Raw genomic sequence first — 27,906 nt, forward strand, 5'->3', positions numbered from 1 at the left:
TGGTCATGCTCGTTTTATCCCGAAGGAGGAGGTGCGGCAAGTCGGGTAAACCTCTTGAAAGAATACTCTTGGAAGAAACCACACCGTCCATTTTTAATAGCGTCATCGCTACCCGAGGACTGAAGAAAGTCGCGTTATGATCCTCGTGATGGATTACGTTGTTGTCTTTTTTCACGACAACGAGCACGATCATATCAGTTGACTTGTCAGCGCTTTTTCACGTTGACAGGATAGCAGCTTCCGGTATCTCCAATGCCGAATTTACAATATCATGGAATTAGACAGATACATCATGCTCCTGTCTCGATATATGAGAATAGCCCATCAATTGATGTAGCGATTAACTCCCTTGCTTCAAAATTATTCCATTGAATATTGAAAATATTGAAATTTCTGAATTTTATGAAAATTTTGCATAATTCTTTAAAATATTGAAGAATCGTCGAATTATCTTTAAAAAGGCGTTACATTTTTTTTGTATTTACAAAACTAATATTTAAAATTTTTGATTTTTTCATCTGTAGATATTTACACTCTTTATTTGTGTGTTAAATGTGAAATGTATACCATATATACACCTACGTGGTAAAATATATCATACATTTTTGAATTCGTACAAAATATGTAATCGTGATATATATTTACATTTGTCGACTCATTTTTTAACGATATCTCGAGACAAATCGTCTCCAGAAAAATTGTTTCGCAAATGCTTTTATAAGCTTAAGACATTGTTTAGCATCGCGGTAATCATTCTTTGTTCTATTACCGAAAGAAAGAAATCCTACGCTTAGTTAATGAGAATTCGACGATGAGGAGGCGACCAAGATAAAGTGAAACCTTTCTCAAGTATCATCTTGTCAAGAGTGGTCAAGAAGATAGATGATATAGTAACCCGTGATATCTTCAACGACGTAACGTGAAAATAAGTATCGTCATTTAATTACAAAGAAAAAATGCTAAAATTGTAATATACATCGCGCTCGAAAGATATGTAAAACGAAATCTGTATAGATTCGTGCGCACATCAATTTTAAAAACTCGCCCTAAGTGCATAAGGCGAATTGCGTTGCGTGATTTTACTCGTTTCATGATGTAATATTAGTCGATAAATATTCCATTTTTTGAAAATTTGAACAATGAATTCGTGGATTGGTTGCATGTGGTTTTGAAATTTAATCTGCGCATATTTTGAAATTTTATCGAATTAATATTACACGAAATTTGAGAATCAAATCTATCTAAAAACAATTATTTTAACAGAGAGTAATTATAGGATACGATAATAGAATTGTTGATTATTTTCTTACATGCATCTCATCTCGTTATGCTGGCAGAAGCCATCAAAGCTTCTGACAAAACTAACGGAATCGCGCATGCAACGTAAATTTCAGAAACAATGTTACAACGATAGCGATGGAAAACGCAACTCGTTTTTTCGATTGCATTGCTTTGTAACGTATATATAAAAAAAGAATGGCGCACAAAGAGAGGGATGAATAAAAATTGCAAACGGAGCGACCGCGATGTGTTTGAACGAGCAGGTACCTTTGTGCAAGAAATGTAAGCAGAATGGGCTATAAATATTCATTGTTATTGTAATCAGATTTTAGTGATGCGCGACATTGGACGATAAAAATCTTCTTTCGCATGAAAACTTTGATTCTAATTATTACGGTATTGTCCTTAATCGTTGGAAAACAATTAAAGTCGAAATTCATAATTTATATCTGTTTATTTGACGATACATTCTATATAAGGAAGAGAGAAAAGTTATTTCGATAAAGATCTTACACGTGTTAACTCTAGCTTGCCGGAGCGACGAACGCACCAAAGCCGGCGCTGATGGATGCAATTGGGTATATCGGAAAAACGAATCCGTACCTTTTGTGCATCAGCCCGTGCACTTTCTTCGTGCATCGTCTAATGCAGAATGGATTACGGAACGACGCGCCGCGGTGCAACGAGGCGCAAAACCGCGTCGACGAGAGCACAAAACTATTTCCGTTGTCGTGCGAAAAAATATATCGAGAGAAATATCAAGCCGATAATGCCGTTGGCTTTGTTGTGCTTATACGCGATAATGTACCGGAATCCGAACGAGCAAATGCGGATCTCCGTGTATGAGTGTATGTTTTTTCGATTATATCTTTTTTTAATCCCGCCGCAAATGCAATTTCCATCTTCTTTATACAGAATAAATCTTTAAAATCACGACACTTCATGATTTTACATGGTGTAACTCTTAAATTATTTACTATACCAGCTCCAATGACGTTGACCTTGACATATGTTGTCAAGGACATAATCCTGAGTAACTTTTCCTTATAACTTAATCGGCGGTCATTGTTTATTAAAAAGTTATTAACAAATAAAGTTTGAGAAATAAAACGTAATTTTTACACGAGTTTGTAATTTTCATGCAAGAAGCGAGATCCATCCGCATCAAAATGTTGTATAACTCAAATCAAATTTTCAGAAATAGATTTAGGTTAGGTTATATCTTCCCCCCCATAGGCGGAGAGCGGAATCCACTGCGTTCACGCATACACTTTTCCATTCACACAATCGTGAGGTTAATCTCGCTTCGCATTGTAAAGTATATGCGTGGATAGAATGGGTTCCGCCCCTCCCCCTACGGGGGGACTCCACTTCCGGAAGATATAACCTAACCCAAACCTATTTCTGATTTAAAACTAAAATTTGGTGTGGGTTATGTTGTATAACTCAAACCAAATTTTCAGAAATAGTTTTAGGTTAGATTATATCTTGCGGAAGTGGAGCCCCCTAGTAGGGGGGCGGAACTCACTGCGTTCACGCATACATTTTTCCATCCACACAACAATTCTGGACTGAACGTCGCTTCGCATTGTAAAGTATATGCATGGACACAGTGGGTTTTCCCCTACGGGTGGGGGCTTCACTTTTGAAAGATATAACCTAACCCAAACCTATTTCTGATATAAAACTAAAATTTGATTTAAGTTACGTTATATAACTCAAACCAAATTTTCGTTTCGAATCTAACTTCAACTTTAAATATCTCAAAAATTATAAAAAACCGCCGATTAAGTTATAAGAAAAAGTTACTCAGGATTATGTCCTTGACAACATATATCAAGGTCAACATCATTGGAGCTGGGTCCGTTATAGTAAATAATTACCATTACTTTTTTTATTAATAATTTTGTTTGAGCAATAACTGTCATAATAGCTAATTATTAAATTTGAATGCAATTTAACACTTTTTTAATAAAACAAATGATATATATTATAGAAATGTTTAGATACAAATATATTATTACATTTTTTTTATAACGAATAGAAAAAAAATTATGTACACTACGTTTAATTGAAGGCAAAAAACATATTGTTGAAGTTAAAGTTTACGAGGTGCTTTTTTAAAAATCTGTCTTCATTATAGCAGATTGAGTATTCAGGCATCTAAACTGCGGAAGTGTTTACCATATAGGTTGAGAGATAGTTATGTTATTATAGTAGAACGTAAAGTGAGTCTATAGGCAAAAAGGGAGCAATCACGTCTCCCTTGCGAGCGCTCACCGAACATTCCACGGAACTATTCATCAAAAAAAACGGGAGGACATTCTTTTTTATCTCTTCCCTATGGCGAAATGGCCGTTTCAGAAATTCTTAGGCGAATAAAACGGGTATATTCCTCTTGTGAGAAATGACAATGGAAATATCCGGAAATCTCCATTCAGTTTCGCAAAATCTGAACTCATATACGTTTTTTTAAAACAGCTTGTTTTCAAATGAACTTGAGCCATCTTTTTCATTCCTTTGTGAGTTCCGTCTCTTCGTTATCTTTAAGCCTTTTTTAAAGGGAATAAGTAGGAATATATATTTATAGTTTGATGTGTTTTTATATTGATTAATATAATAAATATATGAAAAATTGAGATTTAATAAAACGAATTCTTGAAAATTAGATAAAATTATAATTTTTCCTCGGTTCTTGAATATTCTACTTTAAAATTTTGGTAAATGGATTTTGAAAATAAATTCTACATTTGTTGAATGAAAATAAGATAAGATGTAAAACATGAGATATAATAGAATAGGAAAGTCTGTTGTCAGTTTTTTCTAGAACATGAGAACAGAAAAATAATTTTATATTTTCGCAGCATATAAAAGAAATGCTATCTATGTTTAAACATGTTTGTTGAAAGGAAATAAATCTCGAATTGAATAAAAAAGCAGATAAAGAAATTAAATAATATAATAATACATATCTATTTAAAATAAAACGAGATCGACATGTCTCAGATTGATTAATTTTAAAAGGATGCGTAGAAATACGCTGAAATGGACGTGAATTGGATCGATATTCGCAGGCGATGTAATTGGTTTTGCATCGATATTGCAAATAGCACATGTCCTTATCGTAGTGCGCAAAGTGCTACAAACTATGTTACAATATTCAGAAGCTGCGGGCGTAGGCTTTCGCCCAAGGCAGGTACAGTCCGATCCTAAACAACAAAGTTATGACAGTGTTCGTCCATGATACTTACACTTACTTTTTAATATTTGTTGTTAATAACCTAATTGTTGTCTCCGTCACGTTATTATTCGTCCGGCTTTAACTCACATGCGATCGATGCAAAATGATTTTTTACTCTCATGTTAGAAAAGTAATATATTCAAAAATATGTGAATTTAACACAAGAAATAAAACTATTTAAAGTTGAGGTGAATCGTATTTTTATAATTTAATCTAAAAGCGCACATGATACTATCAATGAAAATAATATACAGAACATTTCTATACATAAATATCGAAGTAATGATATATATTTTTAAATTTTTGTACATGGTATAAAAATAATTTTTATTATCTATATATTCTTGTATAGAAATGTCGCTAACCATAACACTAGCATAAATTAAATAAATAAATTTATATACATTTTTTTGACGTATTGTCTAGCATTAACATTCGCTAGTTTGACTCTTGAACAATTAATAGCGTACGCGAAAACATGTGAAATATGTATACCTATTATTAAATAATATTCTAATTTACTAATCATTTAATTTAAACTAAATACAAACATGTTAAAATTTTATACGTTATGGACTAATTTAGCTTATTTTATTTTTAATCTTAAACTAATGCTCTTTAAGAAATGGCCGATTACCATCTGCACATGTCGACGTGAGTTCGCGTGCTGTCTACCCAAGTCACGATTGCAATAAAACGCGGTAGTTTTTGGGATAAAAGCGAACGTGGCGAATTAATGTGGGTATACTTTGTAAGGCAGATAGCTATTGAAGTAATATACTACTTGCATAAACAGCATTACAAATATTTGTATGCGAGAAGAGTAAGCCAGCTGCATGGTACTTACCTGTCCATTGGATAATTTATGACGCAAACGAGCAAAAAAGGGCATGCTTTACGCACGCTGCGGGCAGTAAACCACTAATTACTGCTGAGTGAAATTTAGTTCGTTGCGAGAATGTAACTATGAACGGCACATTAAAGCCCGTTCTACAATAAGTCGTATGTTGAAGTCGCATGTCGCTAGTTGTATATCGTGTGTCATATATATGTGTCGTATTATTGAAAAATAAGGTTAACAAGAAAGATGGATAATGTAACTATTGGAATTTACCTCAATTTGTTATTAATTTGTTTGCGAACAAAATTAATAATAATTTCATCTAGGCTTGACATAATGTCACAAAGAATATTGAGAGTTATGCTATATTTGCTGGATAATAACCTATACTATATATAAAATGCGTTGGTGTCGCATGTCGTAAGCAGGAAAAGATGAAAGTTGACCATCTTTCATTCCGATACCGATACACGACTCGCGACAACTTCATGCGACAGCCGACAACCCAATGCGCATGCGTCCGACATCCGATTGCGACGTACGACTTATTGTAGAACGGGCTTTATAAAGAGTTGCCGCTGAGAAAATGCGTTTTTAATTCGATCTTGCACGTATAATTACGTTCGATGGCGTGAGACGTGAGATGAATACGAGCGTGAAAAAAATAAAAATGTCGTCTAAAAGTAGAAAGATTCGATTGTAATAATATTGAAATGTAATCTGTTTTTGCGATACATATATCCGACGGATTAAATTTTTCACATTTTTTATGTATTTTTTATCATTGCCTTGACATTCTTGAGAGATTTAATTGTCTCACGGATATCGGCAATAAATCTTTCACGAATACTTAATGTCTCGCTTTTTTACCTTAGCGAATGTGGGCGCGAAAATGGATCAACATGAGATATCGAATAGTATAATTAATCATGCCGAATTGCCCTTTCTTTGAGTTATGTTTAACACGTTTTTCTTTCTTTTATCGAAAGATGAATAATCTGATGATGAGCAAAATATTAAGTTAAAATTAAAGCACACAAGACTTTCAGTCGAAAAAATAAGATTTTACTTTCATATATATTTGAGATTTAAATTGAGAGATCTCATTTTAACTTACTTTTAGCATCAAATGCGAAATTGAAGCAACCGTCATTTTTTTTTACATATGATATTTTTAGTCTAAGTATTGTAGTTATGTGAAAGGACATTTTTCACTAAAGCATCTTGTATCATCGCACTTTATGCTCGTCTATAAAACTCCTCATGCCCGCGTCGTGATTCTCCTGCATGAGAGAAGTCTCAAGAAGTTTAATTTTCTAGCATGGATATAAGGGTGATGTAAAGACGAGAAAAATTAAATGACTTTGTTGAGAGAGTCCTAGAAAATATTCCAAGGAATCTGCTTTTAATTCTCTGATAAACGAGAAACGTATGATAGAAAATTGATAGTGACTGTTTTATAAACAAGTGATTAATGTTATTGAGGAGAACAAATATATTTGAAATACATGTGAGATTTTTAAAGCATATTGATTTAGTTAAGGGAAAAAATTAAGATAAAATTGATTGATATTTTATTATTATTGAAAATACATGATATCTAAAAAAGTATCTTTATGAGGCAATAATAAGGTAATTATTTACATTAACGGACACCTCGCCAATGACCTTGACCTTGATATATGTTGTCAAGGACATGACCTTGAGTAATTTTTTCTTATAACTTAATCGGCGGTCTTTTATAATTTTTGAGATATTTAAAGTTAAAGTTAGATTCGAAACGAAAATTTGGTTTGAATTATATAACGTAACTTAAATCAAATTCTAGTTTTATATCAGAAATAGGTTTGGGTTAGGTTATATCTTCCAAAAGTGAAGCCCCAACCCGTAGGGGGGAACCCACTGTGTCCATGCATATACTTTACAATGCGAAGCGCCGTTCAGTCCAGAATTGTTGTGTGGATGGAAAAATGTATGCGTGAACCCAGTGAGTTCCGCCCCTCTACGGGGGGGGCTCCACTTCCGAAAGATATAACCTAACCTAAACCTATTTCTGAAAATTTGGTTTGAGTTATACAACGTAACCCACACCAAATTTTAGTTTTAAATCAAAAATAGGTTTGGGTTAGGTTATATCTTCCGGAAGTGAAGTCCCCCCGTAGGGGGGGGGGCGGAACCCATTCTGTCCACGCATATACTTTACAATGCGAAGCGAGATTAACCTCACGATTGTGTGAATGGAAAAATGTATGCGTGAACGCGGTGGGTTCCGCTCTCCACCTACGGGGGGGGGGGGGCTCCACTTCCGGAAGATATAACCTAACCTAAATCTATTTCTGAAAATTTGATTTGAGTTATACAACATTTTGATGCGGACGGATCTCGCTTCTTGCATGAAAATTACAAACTCGTGTAAAAATCACGTTTTATTTCTCAAATTTTATTTGTTAATAACTTTTTAATAAACAATGACCGTCGATTAAGTTATAAGGAAAAGTTACTCAGGATTATATCCTTGACAACATATGTCAAGATCAAGGTCATCGGCGAGGTGTCCGTTAATGTAAATAATTACCAATAATAATTACTAGTAAATGATTCTGTCATAAAATTTAATAAGTGCGGGAAAAATGTTAGAAAAAGCATCTAAAATACAATGTTTACAATTCAATTTTTTATATCACGACTAGCCGCTAAAAAATCATTATTTATGTAAAAGCGTTATTAGAGAATCGTGTGCGGATTTCAAACTCGAGAATATTATTAATGAAAAAGAGAAAAGCGCGAGACACTTTTATTTTTCACAGAGAGAAATAAATGAAACGAATGAAACTCGCGTACGTGAAAGAAATTTATATATTTACATTTCCATAAAACACGCGCTTCGCGCACGATTGATGCGAATAATATATTTCAGTATCGAGGATCAATCTCGAGAAATAATATAAATTTTATAAAATCGCGACTTATTAACGGCGACTTGTGAACGACACTTGTGCAAAATAAAAATCGATTCGTCAACATTGAATTCGCGAGATGCGATGTCAAACTTAATACGCGAACGCTCTCTCCGGATTTTGTCAATCATATTCAACGTTTGTTTCTGCCATATCATTGTTCGATATTACATTCAACATTTTCGAGGAACTTCTATGACGTTGTACGTGACGTAAAGTCTGCATAGTCACACACATATTCGGGTTAACGAAGTGTATATTTAGGTAAGAGAGGAACACACACACAAGAGCACACATAGCAGCTACGAGATTATTTTAACCTGCCCTTATTGGCCTCAACGGTATTGTACTATCACATCAATTACAGCATCATTATTAGGGTTGCACGAGACCCAAGACAAGACAATATTCGCAAAAATATTGTATTGGTCTTGAAAATTTTAATCTTGTCTTGGTCTTGAGAGGATTTTTGTATCAAAGATCTTGTCTTGTCTTGTCTTGCCTTGATTTTTATTAACAGTTTTTATTTAACGCTAAATTATTTGTCAGCTTGATAAAAAACAGAAAATAGTAAGTATATCTGATTTCTTCTGTTATCCGAAGCGCCCAGCACGATTTTCGTTTGTTCTTTACTGCGTATGCTCACGTCTCGATTGTGCAGACGCAGTCTAAAAACTAAACCAAGTTCTTCCGCTGAACATGCAAACATTTCCGAAAGTGATAATGAAAGTTCGAAAGTAAGTGCAGTTAAACAATGCACATAGAAAACTTATTTTAAGTATGAAACAAGAAACAATGAAAAAATCGGCATATGTTTATTATGTCAAAAAGAAAATGTGACTAAAGAAATAGAAATGAAAAATAGTAACACTACTGAATTAAAAAAACATTCGGAGAAAGATCATAAAAAAGCATATGAAGATTTATTTGGATTAAAAGCAATGAAAAATAAAATATTGTCAGAAAAACAAAAAACGATAGATATATTTTTAAACGTAAGTATTGAAATTAAACTTTATAAATTAAGTAATATAAAGTAATTAATTTTCGCTATTCTTATGTCACATTAAAGTATGTAATGTTGCGCAGACTCTTTAAATTTAAATTTTTTAAAGTTTTTTAAATTTATAAATGTTTTTATTTACTAACAATAAATAAAATTTATTGCCTTTCTCGCCTATTTTCATATTAATTAAAATCTCCGTTCAGAGATCGGGAACAATTAGATAACTTTTTTTTAAAACCAAGACTTCTCGATAAGATCAAGAATATTGATAATTTGTTTTGGTATTGTCTTGATAATTAATTTAAAATCTTGTCTTGATCTTGTCTTGAAATTCAAGACAAGATCAAGACAAGACCAAAATTAGTCTTGGTATCTCGTGCAACCCTAATCATTATATCGTGGCTATCAGCTAGATTTAATTTCCTCGACGCGCGAATATTTTTACCATCGATATTCGAAATGTTAATCAATTCCATCTTAATCTCTCCGTCTATTGGTCGAATTAATAGGGTATACGATATAAATAAATAACCGATTGCTGTCTATTGTTATTTTCGACTATCTGTTTATTTAGATCCCATCTTTTACGCTATATGATGAAAGTGACCAGTTTTTCTATCATTCCCATATTAATTCATTATACTTTCGCAAAAGAAAGAAAAATGGAATGTATTAACATTTACATTACTAACTGCATTCTCTTTATTGCTACTTTATTTTTCGGACGAATCGGAATAAATTTGACAATGTTTTAAGTATTGTATCGTTTTAAATAACGCGGCGCTAGTCAGCTTAATTTAACTTGCAGATGGAACTCTTTGTGCTCCCGGCAAGTCGCTAATTCTAACAAGCACTGTAATCAGTATAATCGAGTCTGATCGAAACCGGATTTCGTTTTACTTTTTTCGCTAGTCTGGACACAATGGCGATCCGAGAAGAACTTTCCCGGTTGCATTTTTTTCGAGGCCGTTCACCGCGCTGAAGTTTCCATCGCGCCATTCGAACTCATCGACGCCGTCGAACTGTTTCGGTTGCAAGTTCGTAGCAACGGGGGATTGTTCCTTGTTTTCGTCGATGCGAAGGGAAAAGATAAACTCGGTTGCCGATGGAAACTTGCATGTCGGCCTTTCCCTTAGCGAGCCACTCACGAGAGAGAGAGAGAGAGAGAGAGAGAGAGAGAGAGAGAGAGAGCGAATTTGTTGCAAAATTACCTTTCACTTTGAAAGCAACCTTATTCGCGTTACTTCGCGGAAGAGAGTTTGCTGGTTTTTTTTTATTTTTATTACGGCTTGATAGATGTCGATAGAAATTTTCAATTTTGAGTCCACAGATAAAATGAAATTGAATTAAATTTTAATTGTATTGCGAAAACTAAAAAAGATCATATGAATATTTATTAAACAGATTAAACAGATTTTATTGTACGAATTAATTCAAATTAAGTAAATTTCTCGATCGATCCTCGATTTGAAAAGCTAGTTTGTCGCCATATCCTTTTCAATTCGTGCAGTTCTTTATTTAGGCGACTCGAAGCAAAAATGATAAACTCAATATGAGACAAAAAGTTACACGCCTATTTTTAGAAATTCAACTGAATTTAGTTAGGATTAAATTACATCGCCAAATCAATTTATCTTGTCTCTTGTCTTTACGAAAGGGGAAGGGAAAGGGAAGACAAAAGCAATTTCTATATCGACACGAACGTATGTACGCGCGTGCACTCGTTTTAGCCTCTTTTTATAGAGTAACGAGGGTAAATTTATGCCGAAATTAGTCCCCGACCTGGCAAAAAACGCGGTCCTATTGGCACGTAATTTCCGAAACGGCGCGACGCGACCGACATAATAAAGGGACGCGTTGGGTGTAGTTGGGAAAAGCGAGTTAAATTAAGTTCACTCGTTACATGCCGCACGTAATTGGATTCGCTAATTTTACGTGAAACAAAATCGAATCGACAAATATTACAAAGTCAGCGTACAAGATAACGAATTCATGGCGCCGAGATGATATTTCATTTGGATAGGTTTAATTGAATATCATTTGGATAGGTATAATTTGTACGTAGTTGCTTTAAATTTATACGATTCTTGATATTTCGGGTATCTCTAAACCAATTTGCTCTCATTATTTCACAAATCAGTCGAATTCGCGGTTTAAATCAGAATCTTCGGTTATATCTATGTACAATGGAAGACTCATCAACCGTTGCCGCGATCTGAGCGAGTATATGTACCGAAAGGAATAATTAAATAAAACCCGAGCCACGACCCGGAAAGACAAATTCTCCTCCGGCTTGGCAAATAGAGCGACGAGAATCTCGCACGGAGTAAGATCAACTAAGGGACAGCCTCCTATTGACGGAATTTGCCGTATGCAGCAAAGATGCTCGCTGCCTAACCATTCTGAAACTTGCTGTATAGAGATTTGCAAACATTACATGAAAAGTTAAAAATCAAATCCTGATTTACATACGAGAAGAAAATTGTTACAAATGTTGAAGAAGAAGAATGGTCGTTTTATTTTTATTATATTTTATTAAAGTTAATTTTTTATTGAAGTTTTATATAACATTAAGTTAAGTATATATTAATTCTCTGTTAAATTTAAAATGTGCTTTGATTATTTTAATCGTATCTAGATATTGAAGTGATTATTTTCTATATATGTGTGATTGTTAGCGTATTAATTTTTAAATATTTGGTTATTAATAATAATAATATATACATATATATACACATATATAGAGAGCTCTTCAAAACACTGTAATAAGGTATTTTTGCAATAAGTACATTTCGAGTTATTTTATATTTTAATCTGACATATTTTGATATAAAAAATTAAATATCTCGTAAAATATTCAGTTTTCGATAATCTTGCCGTAATACTTTTATGTACAGAATAATGAGACAAATCAATTAGTGCAAAAAAATAAAAAAATAAAATTAATTGTTTAAAAAAAATACATTGTAAATAATTTTCTTAAAAACAATTTTTTTTTTTTTTTTACACTAATTGATTTGTCTCATTATTCTGCACATAAAAGTATTATGGTAATCGAAAACTGAATATTTTACGAAATATTTGATTTTTTATATCAAAATGTCAGATTAAAATATAAAATAACTCAAAAAGTACTTAATAAAAAAATATTTTATTAGAATGTTTTGGAAAACTCTCGAGGTAAGCTACAAAAATGTAATGAAAAATAGGAGGTTCCATTTAAAAAATTCAAAGTGATTTTTATATGACCTTGACGGTGCTATTCAAGGTCATACTAGTATTATTATATAATGCGCCACTTAGAGCTCTACAACTTTTGCATGAAACATTTTTCACGAAAATGCGTTATTTCCTCAAAAAAACTGCTGATACGGGCTGATACTCTGTTACACCCTGTATAATGTTAAATATTTGAATTATTAACATATTAATTACTGAATGGTGAAAATTGTTGCAGAAATTGTTTGGAAAATTAATTAGTATTTTGAATATTATAACCGGCGTGTATTTATTAAAATCGGAACAACTTTTGAAGCGTGATATATATCTAAAAAAATCGTAATTATATTGTACTTAACACATAATTAACGATCAAGTGATGCTTAATCTCATTGCAGTTTTAAAACTTCTTTTTATTAGAGGATGCTATTTTGTATCAACGTACTTTGTGAAATAATCGTGGCCTTTTACATTCATCGTTGTTTCACTTGCAACGAACAATTCCGCTCGGATCCGTGAGACAGAACTTTTACGAGAAGAATTAAAAACAGAGTTGAGTGTCGAGCTTTTAGATTCTAGCTTTTTTTAACGAATTCCGTATTATGTACGATTGTAAGAGAATCTACAACGTTGATGAAACGATACTTTGAACGGTGAATAAATAAAAATTGATGTTTACGTTACTACGTCGAATTGCGAAAACAAGAACTTTTTTTTGAGAATTAGTCTCGCTACGTCAAATGTGTCTTTTGTGTCAAATAATCGCAGTTAACATGGTGAGAAGATATGGGTCAAAGTTTCGAGCTGAATAGAGTTTCTCCTCTCCGAATCGCGACTCTAGCGTTAACTATGTGCGACAAATACGTCAACGAGAAAATCCTGGATATGTACTACGGGTTAAAGTTTCCAGAAACGGCGTGTGTCGCCGCTTCAACTTGTCTGCAGCCTGAAATACCACGAGGATCCTATTGCGGTTCTTCTGGGCGTTAACTCTCCTACTATTCTCGCCCGAGTCTTTAAACCACGTTTATCCGCTAAACCAGAAACAAGCGCGATTGTACGCGGTGATCATTTTTTTTCTTACTTTTAATATTAAACAAATAATGCAATGGCCGCATTTATCTCGCTTTTAATGTTGTTAAGTTAATTTCAAAAGTACATAGAGAACGCTTTTAAGAAATCTTTGGTATACAGGGTACAACAGAGCGCCCGTATCAGCAGTTTTTTTGAGGAAACAACGCATTTTCGTGAAAAATGTTTTATGCAAAAGTTGTAGGGCTCTAAGTGGCGCATTATATAATAATATTAGTATGACCTTGAATAGCACCGTCAAGGTCATATAAAAATCACATTGAATTCTTTAAATGGAACCCCCTATTTTTCATTACATTTTTGTAGCTTATCTCGAGAGCTTTTCAAAACACTGTAATAAAGTATTTTTTTCATTAAGTACTTTTCGAGTTATTTTATATTTTAATCTGTACATTTTGATATAAAAAATCAAATATTTCGTAAAATATTCAGTTTTCGATAATCTTGCCGTAATACTTTTATGTACAGAATAATGAAACAAATCAATTAGTGCAAAAAAATAAAAAAATAAAAATAATTGTTTAAAAAAATACATTGTAAATAATTTTCTTAAAAACAATTATTTTTTACACTAATTGATTTGTCTCATTATTCTGCACATAAAAGTATTACGGTAAGATTATCGAAAATTAAATATTTTACGAGATGTTTAATTTTTTATATCAAAATATGTCAGATTAAAATATAAAATAACTCAAAAAATACTTAATGAAAAAATACTTTATTATAGTGTTTTGGAAAGCTCTCGAGGTAAGCTACAAGAATATGTAATGAAAAATAGGGGGTTCCGTTAAAAAAATTCAAAGTGATTTTTATATGACCTTGACGATGCTATTCAAGGTCATACTAATATTATTATATAATGCGCCACTTAGAGCTCTACAACTTTTGCACGAAACATTTTTCATGTAAATGCGTTGTTTTCTGAAAAAATTGCTGATACGGGCGCTCTGTTACACCCTGTATATCAGAGTAGTCAGTATTTATTAATTAAAAACTGTGCACTTTTATATTTTAAATAGATTTTATGTATTTATTTCACTCTTATTATGCACTTATTTTTTTACTTTTTTCACGAAGTACTACTTTTATCTCTTCCTCGCAATATCGTCCTCTAGAGACGATTTACGTTTTAATCAAATTTAGTTAAAGTCTCCGAGAATTCGAAAATGCAAGAAAACGAATTTTAAATCGAACTGATAAATGATTTTTCTCGTTTCTGTGATAATAAAAGAAAACTGCGGATCTCGGCGAACTCACTGAAATGCCACTATCATATAGCTAGACCAAAGCACTTGCCGCGTTAATCTCTCTAGCTTTAAAATTAATCAATCCATCGGAAACATCGGTGTCTTTAAAGAATGCGTCGGTTGAAATCGAGTGTTTCAAATTGATCGGAGGTATACCGATTTTTCTGTCGACGTTATGCGAAAAAAATGGAGAGAGAAACCTGTGAGCGAAAGTTATCTTAAATAAATCTTCACATTGCGATCTTCCGCGAGTTAATTTCTTCTCTCAAATTTGCTATTTAATCTGTTAAACTTTAATTTTAATCATTTTTCCGATCACTCTGTCGAGAGATACCTCGAAGGTCACGTTGTCAATCTCGACGAGTGTTAGCCCTTGATCTTCCACCTGGTCTTAAATCCCAACGCGTTAATCAGCTGTCGTCTCATTCCCGAGTGCCTCGTCCAGATTTTACAGGGGTGAACGGCGAAGAACAGAGAGGCAAGGGTGCGGCGAAGAGGGATGAAGAGGGAGAGAAGGATATAAGGTGTCGGTCGACGATTTTCACGATTTTCTCCTTTCGTCTCGTGCGTTTTTTGGCGGGAACGAGGGGTATACGGGAGTGAGAACACCTAGAAAGAGGACACGCGAGGATTACCCTCTTTCCGCGGCTCGATACGCACGTTCTCTCTCGTTCTCCCGGCTCGCGAGACGAGAGAGCACTGCGTGCCTCTCCGAAAGCAGCCCCTGATTCGGAGCCACGACCCTCCTCCCCCGCTACTCTTGCTCCTGGACCGCCACCGCTCCTACCCCTCCCATCCTCTGTCCTCTCCCTCTCGGTATTTCTCCTTCGGTCTTTCTCACATACTCCGCCACCTTCCCATTCTTTCTTCTTTTCATTTCGTCTCCCTTGGAACTCTATCTCTCTCTTGCCGTGTCTTGCTGTGTCCACTTTACTCCATCTTCGTTTTTAACTCTATCCTCTGCTCGCGAGCTTCCACCCGAGATGCTGTCGTCCTCGACATACACTCAATTTCGGATAACTCGAAGCTGTCCCTCGATGACAGCGAGAATTGGCCGATGGCCAATTTTCTGAATTGCGATCGCCTACGAACTTTTTTAATGCTGCCGTTCGTCATCGTCTAAACGAGTTACGAGGTTTCTCTACTTAACGTTTGATCTTTCCTTCTCCAAGGGCTCGCGTGTGTTTCTTCGATTTAGAATGTGTGCGCGTGTCCTTCGAATAATTTTCGCCGACTGTGCTTGTTTTCTTCGGTACGATCTCTGAAAAGGGTAAATAATATTATTACTCGTGGGCATGGAAAGAAATACGTCGAAATATCTTGATGAAACTTATTCGATCTTACTTCTTAATAAGAATTAATGTTATAACTATTTTTTTCTTTTTTTTCGTTCTGCGCAACTTTTTGTATTCCTATTTTTATGAAGATCATAAAGTATGAAATCAGAAACTTTATAATTGAATCATAGCTTGACAAATATTTCGACGCGATATAACAAATCTTTTAAATTTCTTTTGGGTCACAATTAATTTTGTCCTAAAATTATTATTCTAATGTATAAGGGCGGTCACAGCTCGCCAATTTCGACATGGCTGAAATCCAAGCGCAATTTCATATTACTTTGCGACATATACAAGATCAACAGACCGTTAATATCTCATTATTTTGACAATGGAAAATTTACTAATGTCGTAAACAAGATCAAATACAACGAGGAAACACATTCTATTCAACTTGCTGTATTTAACGTTATACGCAAAATGCATGCGCGTTCATCAGCAAAAGCTCCGCGTAACGACTTCGGCGAAATTGTATATGTATAATATTTTATACGTGCATGTGTATATGTGTATATGTGTGTGTGTGTGTGCCCCATACTTCCCTTTTGTATGTGAACACAATGCGTTTATACATCGTTTCCGTGACGTCACTTGCAGTGCTTTTACAAGCAATTTAACAGATATGATCCGATATATAAGTAAATCCCATTCTGTGTAACAATAACCTTAAATATGTGGTGATATATTGGGAGGAATAAAAATTTACATGTATAAATTATAATAATAAACGCGTAAAATGTAAAAATAAGAAAAGAGAGAGAGAGAGAGAGAAACAATCAATATGTAAAGTTAATTAAATTAATTAAAGTAAATATCCGTAATTATACAATAAAATAATGATAGCGCTATTAATACCGAAATGTCTTTAATAGGGTTGCATGAGATACCAAGACTAGTTTTGGTCTTGTCTTGATCTAGTCTTGAATTTCAAGACAAGATCAAGACAAGATTTTAAATTAATTATCAAGACAATACCAAAACAAATTATCAAGATTCTTGATCTTATCGAGAAGTCTTGGTTTTTAAAAAAAGTTATCTAATTGTTCCCGATCTCTGAACGGAGATTTTAATTAATATGGAAATAGGCGAGAAAGACAAAAAGTTTTATTTATTGTTAGTAAATAAAAACATTTATAAATTTAAAAACTTTAAAAAATTTAAATTTGAAGAGCCTGCGCATCATTATCATTACACACTTTAATGTGACATAAGAATAGCGAAAATTAATTACTTTATATTACTTAATTTATAAAGTTTAATTTCAATACTTACGTTTAAAAATATATCTATCGTTTTTTTGTTTTTCTGACAATATTTTATTTTCCATTGCTTTTAATCCAAATAAATCTTCATATGCTTTTTTATGATCTTTCTCCAAATGTTTTTTTAATCCAGTAATGTTACTATTTTTCATTTTTATTTCTTTAGTCACATTTTCTTTTTGACATAATAAACGTACGCCAATTTTTTCATTGTTTCTTGTTTCATACTTAAAATAAGTTTTCTATGTGCATTGTTTAACTGCACTTACTTCCGAACTTTCATTATCACTTTCGGAAATGTTTGCATGTTTAGCAGAAGTACTTGGTTTTTGTTTTTAGACCGCGTCTGCACAATCGAGACGTGAGCATACGCAGTAAAGAACAAACGAAAATCGTGCTCGGCGCTTCGGATAACAGAAGAAATCAGATATACTTACTATTTTCTGTTTTTTATCAAGCTGACAAATAATTTAGCGTTAAATAAAAACTGTTAATAAAAATCAAGGCAAGACAAGACAAGACAAGATCTTTGATACAAAAATTCTCTCAAGACCAAGACAAGATTAAAATTTTCAAGACCGATACAATATTTTTGCGAATATTGTCTTGTCTTGTGTCTCGTGCAACCCTAGTCTTTAACATTAAAGAATATTTAATAAGAATACTTTAATAATACACCTATCATTTTATGCTTCATCCCTCCCCCGTTTTCTATCGAAAAGTTTTGTTCAAAATTTTTTTTCTTTCTGCGATTTACTTAGGATATTGTTTCTTTTCAGAATATTTTACAAAATCAACTTTATTAAACGTATTTTTCTCAAAATTGATATCTTTTTCTCTCTGTAAATCTTGATAAAATATGGAATGTTCGAAAATTTACAAGAATTATAGTATGCTTAATAGAGAGACAGAGAATGACATATCGGAAAAAATGTCAACGTCATATGAGTTAATAAAGTGCGAATTCGTCCTGAAATTTATCCTGAACGATTCGACATGCAGTTCTCGCATCGGTTACATAGCGACGCGCCTTGTTGCATCAAAGCATGCGCATTTAACATATAGATATATACGTTCTACGTATGTATCACATCCGGCTAGCGACATCGTCGCCAATTTTTTTTTTTTATTAGCCACGACAGACTGGATATTTCCCTCCATTTTACCAAATTGTTCGGCAAATGTCCGACATTTATTTTATAGCGGGTGATTTTTACGACGCGACAGTTTATTCATTCATATACTACAATATATCATGAGACTTTTTCACCGACAATCTACAAAATCTATCAAGATATATTATTGTCTGGAATTGTGAGTTTTTGCTCAGAAAATTGCAACATTTTTTGTTAAATTGAAAATAGCGTAAGTTGTTTCGGCACATCTCTCTCTAATTAGGGTAATTAAAAATCTCTTGGTTACTTCTTTTTGTTATGAACAATACACGGCGAATAAATATTATTAAAGGGAAGATGAATTTGCATATTTTGATATAATCTTATTAATCGCACCATGCATATTTATTAAAATAATTAGCATTGGAAATTAATGTGATACGAAAAAAACATTTTTTGATTAAATTTTACTAGGAAAGAGTATACTAAATACAATATATAAACTTGATGGAATAGGGAATAATAGAATAATCGGTAGAAAATGAACAATTCCTGCGCTATACAGGGTGTCCCATTTCAAAAGTTCCACCCTCATAACTTTTCAGGATCAACGTTTGAAGGAAAACGATTCGGATAAAAGTTGTAGGGAACAAAGGGGGCGATCTAATAGTGACCTTGGATTTGACATTAAAGGTCATTTTCAAGGTCATTTGTAGGTCAACTTCCGTTTTTTAAACGGAACCCCCTATTTTTCATTACATATTCTTATAGCTTATCTCGAGAACTTTCCAAAACACTATAATAAAGTATTTTTTCATTAAGAACTTTTCGAGTTATTTTATATTTTAATCTGACATATTTTGATATAAAAAATAAAATACTTCGTAAAATATTCAGTTTTCGATAATCTTACCGTAATACTTTTATGTACAGAATAATGAGACGAATCAATTAGTATAAAAAATAGTTGTTTTTAAGAAAATTATTTACAATGTATTTTTTTAAACAATTATTTGTTTTTTTTTGGCACTAATTGATATAAAATAACTTAAAAAGTATATACTTAATAAAAAAATACTTTATTATAGTGTTTTGGAAAGCTCTTGAGATAAGCTACAAAAATATGTAATGAAAAATAGGGGGTTCCATTTAAAAAACGGAAGTTGACCTACAAATGACCTTGAAAATGACCTTTAATGTCAAATCCAAGGTCATTATTAGATAACACCCTTTGTTCCCTACAACTTTTATCCGAGTCGTTTTCCTTCAAACGTTGATCCTGAAAAGTTATGAGGGTGGAACTTTTAAAATGGGACACCCTGTATAACGTCCGAGGGTATACACCGGTAAGGTAATTAGAGATTGTAAGCAACTGCAAGAAGCGATTAATCATTGAGCTTGCTGGCAATTTGGTGAACATACATCGTCCCGAGCTCGATCGTTGCTGCATCGAACCGCATGTATGTTGCACGGATGCGCTCCGGCAGTTACATAGAGTGCACTTATGCTGTGTACTACCAGCTTATGCATTACTGCGACATATAGCAGTAACGCAGTGTTTTTCAACCGCGTTTCCACGGGACGGAAGTCAATTTGTCTAGAATTTTGGCTTTGTGTATCCTTAAATGGTTTTGACATTTTTTTCATCGATGTAAGTAGACGAAAATAAATTCTAAGTAATTTATGAAATAAACCGAAACGAATCAAAAGTTCTGAATATGATTATTCGATTTGGACACTTGCAGATTTATACCTTAAAAGATAAGATTTCGGATTTTTATGTGTCCGTTTTTCAGAGTTATCTCGATGAAAGTAAATTCTTACTATATTTTTTAAAATTTAAATCAATTGATAATATTAAAAAGTACTTGATACGTATATCTATTTATATATAGCTGACAGTTTCATAAAATTATTCGCTATGCGTAAAAAAAAAAAAAAAAAAAAAGGTTGATAGACACTGACTCGATGTGATGGACAATCGAATGCGAAAAGTGTGAGCATAGGTTTTCATTAGCTCTCAAGTGCCTCGAAATCCACACGGGAACCTCTCGGCTCTCCATCTCATCGCTCGTCGTGTCGCATTAGTTTCGGCCACCGATCTAAATGCTCGATTGATTGATCGATGGGATCTCTGACGTTGGAAATAGGTCAGCCGTTAGGGTGGTTGGTTTGTCAAAGCGAAGAATATAACTTGTCAAAAGAAATATACGCATCCCATCACAACTCTCTCTCTCTCTCTCTCTCTCTCCTCCTCTCTCTCTAATTCAGAAGGGAAAGTTTTAATAATTAAACAAATAGAACTTAATCGTGTTCAAAGATAATTAAGTTACATGTAGCAAAAAATGCAGTTAATTTAAAAAAATATATACAGTTGATTCAATTAAGATACGCTGAGAGAACTATTTTGTTGAATGAAATAAAATTTGTTTGAATCAACTGAAATCTCTTGTTTGGATATCGGCAAACAAATCCTTTAGTTAATACAACAAAAAAATTTAGTTGGAAAATTTGGTAATACTAACATACAAATTTGTTTCAGTGAACAAAATTTTATTAATTGTATAAAATCAAATTTTTGGTTGTTTTTTATTCTAATCTTATTCATCGAATCACATTTGTGTGTTAGGATTACGAAACTTTCCGATTGCAGTTACATTTGCTTTAGTTACATCGACCAAAGTTTATCTATATTCAACAAGAAATTTACTTGATAGTTGTCTCTTGTGATACGATAAGAAAAAGATATATAGATTATATTCTCCATTTTTTCAATTCTCTCGTCGTTAACGAGAGACTAATCGTTATTTCCCGGACAGATGAATCCGCCATGATTGAAGATGCACCGCATATCGCACATCACCCTACACTGCATAACTATTGACCGCGCAGTGACACATGAATGCGCAAAATAGCTTATGGTATTCAACTAAACGATTTAGTTCAAGCAACAAATACAATTATTTAGAACGCGATGAGAGATGGATGAGTTTGTTATCGCAACGATAAAATTTTATTCAGATAAACAACTCCATGGAAATAAAATAGTTTGTTAGCGTAACATTTAACTTCTTTCCAGTAACATAATTTTTATTAAATAAAACCAAGTTACATGTTTAGTCAACAAAATGATTCAAGTAAATAATTTTATTTTATTTAACGAAATGAGTCTCTCAGTGTAAGATATGCATTATAGGTGTTGCATAAACATTATAATTCATTGATCAATAAATAATAAAAAGATATAATAATGTGAAATCGAGAATTTAAGATTAATGATTTATTAAGAGTAGTGAATTGACCGCTATTTTACGCATTCTCTTTGTTAGAACATATCTGTTATATTAGTTATGCTCCGTTTGGTGGGCAAGCACGCATATTTGAAATTATCGCTTGAATTCGGGAGAGTTGATTAATTTATCATTAATTAAAAACGAATGTGAAATTGGATGTGACGCGGCTTAATAAAAATGTAACGATAGAAAGCTGATTACACGATCGCCCGCAGTTATCGTATTTTGTGCCGATCTGTGATAAAATTTCATTTCTATGCATTCGACTCGATCCACAAATAATCGTGTAAATTTGATTTGTTACGGAAAAATTCACGAAAAAATTCTCCCGAATGCTCGTTTATGCAAACGAATATTCTCTGATTTTTACGATTTCGCGTGCGAGAAACCGGTTGATGCTTTATCTCTCTTTCCCTTATTGAAAAATTCCATGCATGTTGAACCAGATTCTGGGTGACGTTACGCTTTGATTCGCGATTTTACGATTCGTGACGTTGTTATGCTTGAAGCGCATTACAGTATTGCAAACTGGATCCCTTCAAGCATTTTACGCGATGCGCGATCGTTCTTGCTACTATGTGACATTTTAAAAGCGAGCATCTTTCTCGACGAGGAAGCAACGATAAAATAATAACGCTTTAACAATAACAGTTCTAATCGTGCTTCAAATTTTTATAAACGTAAGTTTCAACGAGATAAATCGCAACTAATGCCCTAATAATTGCACGTTTTTATTCGATACAAATTATTCGGGTTGATTTTTTATTTATATTATGGATAATATACGGGATTGTACATACAATGGATGTAGATTATCGTTGTTTAGATCTTATAAAAAAGTAATGTATGATGCGTATGTATGTATCGTAGATACGATTATATTTATATCTTCCGTCCGTTCTTCTATCTCGGCTTCGAAATAGGATTTTTGGCACTTTTTGCACGCACCATACTGGCTCTATGAGGACATTAGATTCATTGTTTTCCGATAGTACGAAAATAGACCACCTGGGGCATCACATCGATCGGAGCATTGATCGGTGATTTACGCGACCGCTAATCCCCCCACAAGTCTGTCCGCTAACTTCCAGAAGGACACACAATTTTTCATGTTAAAAAGTCAAAAGTTTTCAATGAAGAACGGATTCGAACGAAAGAATTAGAGCATATATAATTAAAAATTGCATTAATTTAAAATCTTGATAACTTGATAACTGGGAAAAGAGCTATAACCGATACTTCGAAACTTATATTTTAATTGTTCGAAACTACCGTGAATTTTTTATTGTATTAATTTCCTATACGTTAGAATCAAAAAGCTTAAAACTGAATTTAAAATGTCGAACTTTATTGTAATATTATCATGACAGAAGATATTTCGAGAAAATCTATGTATGGTACGTAGTTAAATATTCTAGATGCACTTTTGTCCCTCTATAATCCTCTAAGTTCGTTTGCCTGCGATTTTGTTTCGCATTTCGAGCGTTCGAGAAGATCGTTGGAAATGTCGTTAGAGCCAAACGGTAATAATCTTAGAAAGTCGATGAACACGGTGGCAATGGAATTACCGACTGTTATCGTAAATGTATTCTGTCAGTCGTAATATTCGATTATTGTCATCGAAACTCGGCGACTATATCTCATGATATTCAATCTTTTATGTATTTTGCACACGTTACACACGTTCCACACGAATGAGAACAAAAAACTTATAGAAATTCTAAAAATTTCAATTTATTTTCAAAAATTTTGAAATTAAATTTTGATACGAACGAAAATTGAGATTTGATTGAGAGAATTTCTTTAAACATCTTCAAAAATAATATTAGAAAATAAAAAGATTATTATTTAAAAATCTTATAACATGGGACTGTCGTGAAAATTTTATCGCATTTTACCGATTCTATCTTACGGTTAATATTTAATATAATATTACAATTTCTCGAGGGAAATCCTACTTCTTCGCCTTCTATCCCGTCAAGATGCCCATCCTTGCCGATAATAGTGAAAGATTATGCGCGAAACAGCGAAAATGTAAAATTGCATGTAAAAGCGTGCGTCATTCGATGAATGAAATCGAAATGTAATTTACAAAGTTTAAATTAAAAACTGATTATACGTATGTATGTATGTATGCTTTATTGACTCCCCAATGGGGTTGCAATTTTATACTCTTACATATTTTCGAATACATTTCATTTTCTTACATTTCCGCTCTTACAACTAACGCTCCTACACCTAACCTAACGCTTTTACACAACGCTTTACTACACCGCTTTCCTTTTTCCCTTTCTCTTGCTCTTCCCCTTTGCTCCTCACGCTCTCTTTCCTCCTTCATCCTTATACTCTTATCTCTAACACTTCTACACACATATAGCTTTCCTATCTTTTCTCTTTTCGCTCTTCTCCCTTGTTCCTAACCTAACCTAACCTAACCTAACCTAACCTAACCCTCTTTTTGTCTCCTTCCTATTCCCCTCCTTTTTTATCCTTCTTTTCTTCTCTGTCATTCCTCCTTCTCTTCTAAAAAGAGGTATATGGTGGTGGGATGAGATCCGAGTGGAATCGAACCTGGGACATGGCACTTGTCAGCCCGCGACTCAACGCTCTCAGCCACTCATCGCCCCCAAAAAACTGATTATACATTTGCGTTATTATCCCTCATCATCGTTAATGTTATCATTACAATGGATATCAATAGATAATTTCAGGCTGGATGCTCAATGAGCTTGAAATTTATTTGACTGATTCTATTGAATAAAAACTCCATTATCATTGTTATTATCAATCGATTTATTTTTGAAATTGATTTATCACGATTTCAAGCTACCGCGATAAGATTATTTAACTGAATCTGAAAGGATGCGAAATATATTAATTATTTGTATACACCCATTGCGATTAATCTTTTTCTCGAAGAAGAAGAATAGAGGGGATCGTTGCAATTATTTATCAGAAAGGTACAATTAATGGATTACGTTATTTATTCTTGGCGCGTTTAATCCACCGAGTCAAGTGAAACGGAAACGCCCCTTCAGAAACGCTCCCTTGCGCACGTCGAATGTTACTGCACTTAATTCTGAGACTTCTCTTACGGAGTTTTCCGTATCTTTTCCGATGGGGAAAATAAATGCGGTATCTGGCCCGCAAGATATAGGCATCGACTTACCTCGGCAACCCTGTAGGCAAGAATCTTTGTTACTCCTATCGCGTTACCGATCCATCTCGCTTGTCCTCCAACCCTCGTGTAATTTTCAGGACTTCAAATGTATAGACATTATGTTAACCGGGCTTCAAGCACGGCTGCATCGAACTGTTCAAGCATATCAATATGTACAAACATGCTGGGACCAGCTTATAATAGCGTTATGTACGCGAGACCGCGGTATCTCGATGCATTTGATGAACACTGACAGCGGCAGCACACGTTGCTAGTATCGGAGTGCACAATTCAAGATTCATCGATACACGCGAGCACGGTACCGAACATAATCCCGCTTTACAGAACAACGCGCTTTATTCCAATCTTCTTGTTGGAAATATGATTTAATCAGTAAGATCAGCACGCCGTTAAAGCATAAACACATAAAAATTTAATACGGAGATTTTTTTCAATATGTAATATACGATAATCAACTGTTGATAAGTAAGTTAAATCGATGAGTAAACAAACGCTCACACATGTTTCTCGAATAAAATTTCATCTTTCCTCCATGAATTAATTATACATGTATAGGATATTTATCTCAACAATTTGTAAAAAATTTTTTTGCTGATATTTTTATTTCATATATTATCTATTTGATCGGAAGGGAAATGTGAATTTTTTATTTGTTATGAGATTAAGAACAATAAATATCGAGATGCATAATAATAATCTTGTTTTCTTTTTTACATATACAGTCTTTCTATAAATAATATAAATGTATTTAGAGATTCCAGTCTCGGATAGGTCAATATGTAATGTAAGCTTTTATAAGCTTCTTAATATAATATTAATTTAGATTAACGTGCCTCTAAAGTATCAAGTTCCAACTTATTAATTCATTACATTGTTTTCTATCTTCATTGTATGCGGACGTAAATTCTTTATCGTAAATACTCATTACGATACATAAAGTTAAATTCCCCCAAACCGGAAGGGATTCGATTCACTTCCGAGAATGCAGTTGTAATCCGGGCGCAACCATTAACAACGATGTTCTACAAGCCGGTGAACTTATACAAAGGAATGTATAAAGTTGTCTTCTTTTTCTCGACGCAAACACGATGACCTACCGATTTTCCTTCTCCTTTGTTGCTTGATCTACCTTGATTAATGCACGATTTCGACGCAACCATTTTTGCCGATTTTACCTCTCTCTTTCTCGCTCTCTGTTCCTCTCCTCTCATCAATTCCGATCCCGGCGAATCCATCGATCAGTTTCGAAGCGGGGAAATCGCTTTGTGCGCTCGCCAAGAGAGAGAATGGACTACGCGGCGAAATCGTGCCAAAGACGGGTCAGCGACGTCGCTCGTTTCTGTGCTCTCGTTTGTCAATGTCCACCGTTATTTACTCGCTTATTTTCACTCCGCCGCGAAGATGCGACCTTTATAATAACGACACCAATTATTAATCTGCATAAAGGCATTAAATTAATTATATATATATATACAGGGTGTCCCATTTTAAAAATTCCACCCTTATAACTTTTCTGGATCAACGTTTGAAGGAAAACGACTCCGATAAAAATTGTAGGGAACAAAGGGTGTTATCTAATAATGACCTTGGATTTGACATTAAAGGTCATTTTCAAGGTCATTTGAAGGTCAACTTCCGTTTTTTAAATGGAACCCCCTATTTTTCATTACATATTTTTGTAGCTTATCTCGAGAGCTTTCCAAAACACTATAATAAAGTATTTTTTTATTAAGTATATACCTTTTAAGTTATTTTATATCAATTAGTGCCAAAAAAAGCAAATAATTGTTTAAAAAAAATACATTGTAAATAATTTTCTTAAAAACAACTATCTTTTATACTAATTGATTTGTCTCATTATTCTGTACATAAAAGTATTACGGTAAGATTATCGAAAACTGAATATTTTACGAAATATTTTATTTTTAATATCAAAATATGTCAGATTAAAATATAAAATAACTCAAAAAAGTACTTGATGAAAAAATACTTTATTATAGTGTTTCGGAAAGCTCTCGAGATAAGCTACAAGAATATGTAATGAAAAATAGGGGGTTCCATTTAAAAAAACGAAAGTTGACCTTCAAATGACCTTGAAAATGACGTTTAATGTCAAATCCAAGGTCACTATTAGACCCCCTTTGTTCCCTACAACTTTTATCCGAATCGTTTTGCTTCAAACGTTGATCCTGAAAAGTTATGAGGGTGGAACTTTTAAAATGGGACACCCTGTATATATATATATATATATTATCCATTTTAATTAAATTATCTTAATATTATTCCTCCTTAAATTAACTATTGATCCAAGTGGATTAAAATAAAGGAAGTTAATAAATAAGAAAAGTTATAGCGTACTTCTCTGGCATAAACGCAATTTAGATGTTCAACAATTTTTTCCACCACTTGTAAAATACACTTTGTATATTCTAATTATTTTAAATAATGATAAATGAATAGATAACGGCAATCGACCTTCCAGAACGAACGTTTGTTATCCCGTTTAGTGACCGCGATTTATCTGTCGCACCTGCCGAATCCCATGGTATTAATTTGGGGACCGAATCTATGATATAACGACCGTATAATTTATTTAACCGATTCAACGCGATTCCTTAACGCGAGTTAACTGCTGTCCTTGAAGATTTATCGGTCGCACGCACTTCATCTTAAGGCCAGGCGATCTTCCTAAATGGAATTACATTTTGAATTGCGGAAACGTGAACGGTAACAGCAGGAAAGCGGAGACAAATGATGGCCATTGTGCATCGTGGGATTAACCAACTCAGAAGTACTGCGGCGTGTAAAATGCCGGGTCACAACCCGGC

At 33.5% G+C, this 27,906-nt stretch overlaps 2 protein-coding genes across 2 annotated transcripts in view; one reads left to right on the forward strand and one right to left on the reverse strand.

Moving 5' to 3' along the window:
* The window catches only part of LOC138940725 (uncharacterized), a 56,315-nt gene extending 40,756 nt beyond the window's left edge, over positions 1 to 15,559 (reverse strand). The window contains exon 1 of the mRNA XM_070309866.1: positions 15,222 to 15,559. The gene's annotated coding sequence lies outside the window, so the exon portion shown is untranslated. The remainder of the gene's footprint in view (positions 1 to 15,221) is intronic.
* LOC138940723 (midasin) overlaps positions 1 to 27,906 on the forward strand; it is a 114,447-nt gene that overhangs the window by 53,329 nt on the left and 33,212 nt on the right. The gene's annotated exons all lie outside the window — the stretch shown is intronic.

The sequence above is a fragment of the Polyergus mexicanus genome, unplaced genomic scaffold (assembly GCF_030449975.1).
Source record: "Polyergus mexicanus isolate NDT 795.1 unplaced genomic scaffold, iyPolMexi1.0 SCAF_17, whole genome shotgun sequence".
Classification (NCBI taxonomy): Eukaryota; Metazoa; Arthropoda; class Insecta; order Hymenoptera; family Formicidae; genus Polyergus; species Polyergus mexicanus.